The sequence below is a fragment of the Melospiza georgiana genome, chromosome 3 (genome assembly GCF_028018845.1).
Source record: "Melospiza georgiana isolate bMelGeo1 chromosome 3, bMelGeo1.pri, whole genome shotgun sequence".
Lineage (NCBI taxonomy): Eukaryota > Metazoa > Chordata > Aves > Passeriformes > Passerellidae > Melospiza > Melospiza georgiana.
The window spans coordinates 65,381,791-65,389,056 of record NC_080432.1 but is presented as its reverse complement, the minus strand read 5'-3'; the positions used below and the strand labels follow the sequence as shown (position 1 = coordinate 65,389,056).

Here is a 7,266-nt window from a genome sequence, read left to right as displayed (position 1 = left end):
TTTGTAAAAGAAGTCATAATTTATCAAGAAATTATGGTCACATGATCCTGTGCCTATACAACATGAGGGAAACCCCAAGAAATCCCAAGAGTGTCCTGCACCTCCTGGATTGAGCAAAATGAAGCACTGCGAACCTGACTCAGAGGTCACCAAAATTAACAGGGGCCAAAGACCACAGTAGCATGAGATTTGTATTAATGGATTCTATGCCCTTTTATGTCCCTGTATTGCCAGCTCTGAGCACTGAGTTGTTATTAGTCCCTAAAAGACGCATGAACAACTTAAAATTCTTAGCTACTAAAATGATGAAATAATGGTTTTATTTACTCTGGCATCTACCATAAGAACCATTGTTTTCAGGATTTATGTATAAACTTTTTCCTTTTCATCCACGAGACAGATTCTTTTCTTGATTTCAGTCAAAAGAATAATCTCAGATGCCAAGTATGACTTTCGATGTCACTGTGATGGTGTTGCGAGTTGGCTACACTTCAAATCGTCTTCCAGTAACCTGTAAACGCGGCTGAATGGATTCCCCAAAAGAAAATTTACTCTGAACAATAAGTGAAGACCTGCTGTCAAAAACCCAGCGGGCGCCGGTGCCACGGCAAAGCCAAAGCAGACGAGGCCAGGCAAGGGACCCCCGCACTGCCGGAGCGGCCGGGAGAGGGAACCAGCCGGTTAGGCTTCGCTCTCCGAGCAGCCGTGGCAAATCTCAGGAATACAAACGCTGTTCCCCGCATCCCGCTCAGGTTTAACTAACTCAGAGATGGTGTGAGCGGCAGGACCCGGGGCGTGTGTCGGTGCGGGACCAGGGCCGGGTCCTGCTTCGGCGAAGGCTCCGAAAACCCGTGCTGGGTTCCCGACCACCGCGGAGGGGCGGTGGGATGTCTCAAGGAAGCACGGGCACCGCCTCGCCCGGCCGGGAGGGAATTTCCCCTGCAGCGCCTTTCTGCCCCGGGGCCGGGGGCTGCTGCGGGAGAGCGACCCCACCGCCGGCCCCGGCTCGGCCGAGCCCCTCCCGCCGCCCCGGGCACTGCGGGCCCCCATTGGCCGCGGGCAGCCCCGTGAGCGGCGGCGGGGGCTGCGAGCCCCGTTACCCGCGGCGGCCCGCGTCCCGCGTCCCCCGCCCGGCGGCGCGGGTCGCTCCCGGGGCCGGCGCTCCGCTCCGCTCGGCCGCGGCGCTGGCGGCGAGCGGGTGTTGCAATAAATGCGTATGGCTGCGGCACAGCCCGGGGCGGCGCGGCGGGCTGCCTGCCCTCCGGGGCGGCGGCGAGCCCCGCCGGGCCGGCCCGATGCGCGCCCCTCCTGCGGGTCCACGTGCTGAGGGTGAGCGAGGGCCGCGGTGGTCCCTGCCCGGGGGAGACCCGGGCTCGGCTGCGCAGCCGGGCCGGCGGCCGGCACGGGGAGCCCCGGCGGTGCATTGTTCTCCTTGACAGATAACGCGATCTCGGCCGGGCGAGAGCGAGGGGGCGGAGGGGCCGGGGGAGCTCGAGAAAGGAAGCGGAGGGAGGGGAGGGGGCAGGAGGATCCCGCGTCCTCGGAGGAAATTCTCAGGCCGGGAGGACGCGCGGCTTGCGCACGGCAAGTCGGGACTGGCTCTCCTGGGAGTTCCCTCGGCGGGGAGGGGGAGGGGAGCGGCGATCTCCGCCGGCGGGGAGAGGCCGCGGCTTCGCCCTGCGAGGCCCTGCCCCCTCGGTGCGCGCCCTCCCCGGCGCGGAGCTCCCGCGGCTCCCGCCCCGCGCAGCTCCCAGGGCGGGCAGCGCCCAGCACCGCGCCCGGGAGCGCTCCCGCCGCCGCGCGGGGGGACCCGGTGACGTCACGGGCGGCTCGCTCCCCGCGCTCGCTCCGCGCTCGCCGCCCTGTAACTTCTGTTCTGGGAAGTGGTGCCAGGAATAGCCCGGCGGAGCCGCCTGCAGCGCGGAGCGCTCCCTCCCGCCGCGGCCAGGGCGGGCTGCGGCTCCCGGGCCTCCGCCTCTCCCCCGTGCAACACCAGCCCCTCCGCCACTGTCAGGGAGATGGTGATGAGCCTTTCCAAAAAGAGGGAGAGGAATGACCTGCCTTAAGATAAACGCGTGAAGCGGGCGCCCCTTGGCCGCTGGAATATCTCTGTCTGTCTTTATATATAAAGAAGCACCGCGAGCCGCCTCACTCCGGGCGAGCCCTTAGCAAAGGAGCAACACGAGCGCCCGGCGGGATCAGCAGCAGCAGCAACAACAACAACAAGGGCACCGGGAGGGCTTCCCTCCTTCCTCCTCGGTGATTTCCCAGGTGAGCAGCACCGGCTGCTGCGGGCAGCCCCCTCCTCCCTGCCCGCCGCTCATTCCCTGTCAGCGGCACCAGCTGACAGCCGCGGCGGGGCTCGGCTGCGGGGCGCCGCGGGGCCGGTGTCGGGCCGCGGCAGGCAGGAGCGGGGGGTCCGTGGCCGGCGCTCCGAGTGCCGCCCGGGGCTGCGGGGGTAAATGGAGGGCAAGGCGGCGGGAGGGCGCCTGCGGGGGAAGCCGGCGGGGCTGTAAAACCGCCGGACCGGTAAGTCACCTCTGTGGCGGCGGCTCCGGGCGCTGGCAGGCACCGGCACCGTCCCCGGCGCACCACGGCCGGCGGCCCTTCCCGCTGAGCCGGCGCAGGAGGGGGACACGGCGGGGACAGGCCTTTGTCGGTGACACGCCGTTAGGAAATGTGGGGAATACCCGGCTTGTAAGTGTATGCAGATGAGGAGAAGGCAGCCTTGCGTAATCCCCTCCTGCGGCGGGGAATGGGCATGGTCACCGCCGGGGAGAGGCGCCCGCGGGGGGGCCGACCCGACGGGGCACTCAGCGCGGCCTCCGGCGCCCCGGGAGCGGATGGGGGGGCACCGAGGCAGGGGGGGCGCCCGGGGCCGCCCGGCGCGGCGGAGGGCAGGGCGCCGGAGGGAGCGGAGCGAGGGGACGTGCCCCGGCTGCCAGCGCGTCCCCGCGGGGGTGCCGGACACGGGGGAAGTGCGTGTGTGTGCGGGGACACCCGGCACCGCGCCGGGGTGCGTGTGCGAGAGTGCGTGTGCGCGCTGCGCCGCGGTGACTGTTCCCTGAAGTGGGTGGGACGTTGGCCCGTTCCGGGAATGTTCCATGACGTGTAAACGCCACAGGAAGGGGGTTAACGAGGGGCTCGGCCGGGGCCGCCGCCGGGTCCCTCCCTTTCTCCCTCCCTCTGTCCCCCCGCCCGCCGGCGGGGCTGCCGCGGGGGCCGGCGGGGGCACGATCCCTTATGTAATGCGGGGTACGTGTGCGGCCGGCGGGGATTATGTAAGCGGCACATCCGCGCCTGTCGCATAGGATATCGCATAGGACACACCACCGCACGCCGGCTCCGCGCCGGGAGGCGGGCAGGGGCGGCGAGCTGCCCCGCCGCGTCCCCGCCGTGTCCCCGCTGTCGGGGTCAAGCGGCGGGGGGGGGAGGCGGGGGAAAGCCCCGGGTTATCCCGGGTCATGCCCCGCAGCCCGCCCCGACCTTCCTGCCGGGGGCTGGCGCGGCGCACGGCCTTCCCCTCGTGAGAGGGAGCCCGAGGCCGAGGGCACGGACGGACGGACGGAGGGAGGCTGGGTGGTGGTGTCCGGGCTCCCGGTGCTGGGTGTCCCCAAGAGCCCCGGGCCGCGGGTGGGGAAGCCGGGGGAGGCCCCGCCGCCCCAGCGCGCCTGGCCCGGGGTCCCGGCCGGCCGCTGGCCAGCACATCTTGTCTCCGTGGGCAGGCGGCCGGGGCTCGCCCCGGGACAACGATAAACCTCCTCAGAGCTTAATTTCCCGGAAAAGGGTTCTGTTTTTCTTATTAGTTGGCACTAATGGTCAAACTTTTTTTTTTCTTTTTTTTTTTTTTTTTTTTTTTTTAAATATGATAGTTGCAGAAATGAAACTTTTGCTGAGACACTAAAGAGTTGGAGTTTTTTGTGCAATAGTTCTTAAATACCTTTTTAAACTAAAGTAATCGAAATACTAATGAGTATCAGCAGAAACATTTAGCTAAATAGTTTCTCTTGTCTCATTTTAAAGTGAAGCCTACTTTAGTATTAAATCTGTCTGGGTTTGTACATTATTAAATAATGGAGGGGGCACTAAACGTTTTATGCTGACTTAGTCAAGGGTGTCGCTTTTTCTTTATTTTTTTTCTTCTAATGAATTTATACAGAGAGCTATTACGAAAGAAGTAAACAAAGTGGTCAGGGTGGCAGAGGAGAAGCATTGCTGGCTGGGTCTGTATTCCTCTGCTTCCCGGAGCTGCGTGTGCGGGCGAGTGTTCGTGCAGCTCCCAGCGCAAGGGGGCTCCGGTCATCATCGTCAGCAGTTCTGGGGACACCGGGTAATTGGAGTCATTAATAGATTAAAGGAACTTATGGTCTAACGAGGTACAAATTCAGTGGGCCCAGTTTTAAGTTCTGTTGTTGTTGTGGATTACCACTGACTACCAGAGGAATTTGATCCCCAGGTTATCAGGACACGGTGTGGAATCCTCAATATTTTTGATAGTGAGGATGATATACAGGCATGCTAAAAAAGTGCATCTGTTTTTCAAAGATAGGAGAGTCTCTGCCTGTTGGATTTGCAGCACGTGAATATATTTAGATAGATGCAGTATATCCTGTGGTTTATATTTATTTACACTTAGATGTTAAATCTTTCCTGATCCTTCCACTCAGGAGATATTTCTGAAACTTCAGGTATGGATTATCTGAAACTTTCTTCAATATTTGTTTTGCTTTGTCTCATTTCTCAAAAAGTCAAGTGTTGTAGAGTAGACTGAGAGGGTTTTTTCATGTGAGTTTTAAGAAGTATTACTGTCTTCTGCAAATGTATTGAAGATTGCTGTGGTTTTCAGCTATGCAAAGGCAGCAGTAATACAGTACAAAATCAGTGTGTCATTACTTTTGTTGATCGAACAATCCGCATTTTCAATGTTTTGTATCTGTTGTGTTGATGTTATTTTCCAATGGCTGTTGGGCATGGCAGTTCTGTACGTCCTGACTGAGGTGACTTCTTAAAACCTCGCTGCTATGGATTAGCATAGAATCGAGCAGCACTTGTCCCAAAGCACAAATGCAGAGGACTTTTAATTGTGCATCTAAGTCCAATTGTGTGGCAACAGTGCAGAATGCTTCTTTATAAAGGCAGATTATTAGATTCTCAAGTGACTAGATTGCCTCATATGCGAGATCTGTTTACAAACCTTCTTGTTACTATGAGGACAAAACAGAGAGCCATATGCATTCATGTGGTCCTTGCTGAATAATGGTACATGTGTCTACTTGAGTGTTTGGCAGTATTCATGTTTAGTTTATGTGGTGGCACCCTACAAGGCTATTCTTTTTTGACTTTTAACTATTTCTAATACCATTGGCTGTACTTAGTTGTGTGAGCAAATTTATGACCCCGGTCTGCATGTTTGTAACTAAGCTGGACATTTTTAAAGCAGGACATTTATTGTTGAGCATTTTGCCAAACTTCTTTGCTTATTCATTTACTTAGGTGCTTTTAAAAAAAGAATAAAGGTGAATTGGATTTAAACAGAAGTGAAAGAAATGAGTACCATTTTGTATGTCCCTCTGCTCATCATTTTTGGTCAACAGCAGGGGTAGTTACTGTTACTGCTTTTGTAGTTTAACCATATTGGGTAAGGTAGTGGGAATATAGGAGCTGTGTGCCTGGCAGAAGTGGTTTACTGAGTGAAACACTGCATTACTTGCCCATCTAAGAGAAAAATGCTTGCTATTTAACAGTATTCCTGTTTGCAAGTCATAGTAATGTATAAGTCACAGTAATATGACTCGGGTTATGAAATATGGCTTGCCATCCTTCAAATTTGAGTGTGGTGGGGTTTATAATAAGCTGTGGTTGGCTGTATTGATAGTTATCTGTACAACTCAGCAAGTACTACCTGCTTACAGTTGATTCTGCCTAAGGACTGCAGGTAAATTGCCAGAGCTGAGTATTGGCTTCCTCTGTCCCATCATTATTCAGGCCCATGAAAAGTTGGTTCTTCATGTCAATGGTCTTCACACAGAGTAAAGAGAAAATGTTTTATCCGTTTTACCTCAGACTGTCAGTATGTGGCTTTAAATTAGTGGTCCTCCAAGCAGGAGGAATGCATAATTATTATTATTCTTGCTGGTTAAAGGCTTCAGGAAGAGTTAATTGTTAATACTTTTGGGAGTTGAACAGCAGTGTTGAGTGCAGAGGCTGCATACCTTTGTTATTTGAAAAAGGTCCGATAAGTTACAAGGAAACTGCTTTAAAAATTCTTTTTTTTTAAGAGGCAGGTTAATTTTCTTAAGATTTCTTAAACAGCATCTCTGAAGTAGCAAGCTACAGATTAAATATTTTTTAAGTTATTTGGCTTTCTTCTGTATTTAACCGTTTGTTGGAGATTTTTTTGTTTGGTTGGGTGTTTTGGTTTTTGTTTTTTCTTTTCTTTTTTTTTTCCCTTCAATATAATATCTAGCAGTTGCTGAAAAAGTGAAGAAACAGCAAGGGGAAGTATAAGCTAGATGGAAAATACAGAATGATATTTTTCTCACATTCAGTCAGTAATTTGGGATGCTACATTTAAATAAAGCAGCACAGAATTATGATAGAACAATGAAAGTTTCAAGCTGGTTGTGCCATTCTGATGTGAAATAGCAGCTTTGCACAGCCTTGTTTCTCTTCTGGGTGCTTAAAATTTTTTGTAAGACTTTGCAATGATTCCCCTATTTCAGCAGGAAATATTAAAAAGCAGTTCATTGCAGTCATAATTTTAATTCTCAAGTGAAATTAGGACTTGTGAAAATGCTGGTCCGACAGCCTGAGAGAAAAAATCCACTGTAAATAGAAATATTACAAATTTTTCCATGACAACCAAGTAGCAAGCCCCTGTTTAGATTTCAAGAAATCATTAGTGAAATTAAAGACTATATTAAGGTCTGGAAACATCTGGGGTTTTAAAATTTGTTTTGTTTTTACTAAAATAGCAAGTGGGAGGTACCATGGACATCTTATTTCACCATTCTGCTTTGTTCATAGATTAAACGATTGGCTTTGCCCTCCTTACTCGTAGTGAGTAAGGATGGTAAAGCCAGTTTAATGTCTTATTCTACACTGGGTTGTGCCCAGTAAGCTTTGTCCCTGAGAACTCTCTTTCCCAAAGCTATGAGCCTGGAAAAGGTGCAGGAGGTTATAGGTGGGGGGAAGAATCTTAAACAGTGTTTCAAAAGCCCCAGCGTAGAGTAAGACATTAAAGTGCCATATGCAATTTTGTCTGTC

General features: G+C 53.6%; 1 protein-coding gene across 4 annotated transcripts in view; it reads left to right on the top strand.

Moving 5' to 3' along the window:
- The first annotated feature begins 1,907 nt into the window (after nucleotides 1-1,907).
- HIVEP2 (HIVEP zinc finger 2) overlaps nucleotides 1,908-7,266 on the top strand; it is a 135,654-nt gene continuing 130,295 nt past the window's right edge. For all 4 annotated transcript variants that reach the window (XM_058019453.1, XM_058019446.1, XM_058019444.1 and 1 more), the window contains exon 1: nucleotides 1,908-2,271. The gene's annotated coding sequence lies outside the window, so the exon portion shown is untranslated. The remainder of the gene's footprint in view (nucleotides 2,272-7,266) is intronic.